Raw genomic sequence first — 286 nt, forward strand, 5'->3', positions numbered from 1 at the left:
ATAATAAAGACAAGATCTTAGCACATATCAAATCTGAAGACCCAGGGATGAAGAACACTGTCATCAATAAGAAAAAATCATTTGTTTGTAAGCTTGAAATGGGTTTTTACTAACCATATATTATTGAAAATGCATTCATAAATAAAGTACAGAACTGGGAATGGTTATCATCAGTTTAGCCTAGAGACAAGGGAATGTTTAAGCGTTACATATATTTTAAAGACAAGGATGCTGGACAGAAAGAAAATAAGAAAAAAACATAGCTATTTTGGTCGTGTATTTAGAT

Source organism: Octopus bimaculoides, chromosome 6, assembly GCF_001194135.2.
Source record: "Octopus bimaculoides isolate UCB-OBI-ISO-001 chromosome 6, ASM119413v2, whole genome shotgun sequence".
NCBI lineage: Eukaryota > Metazoa > Mollusca > Cephalopoda > Octopoda > Octopodidae > Octopus > Octopus bimaculoides.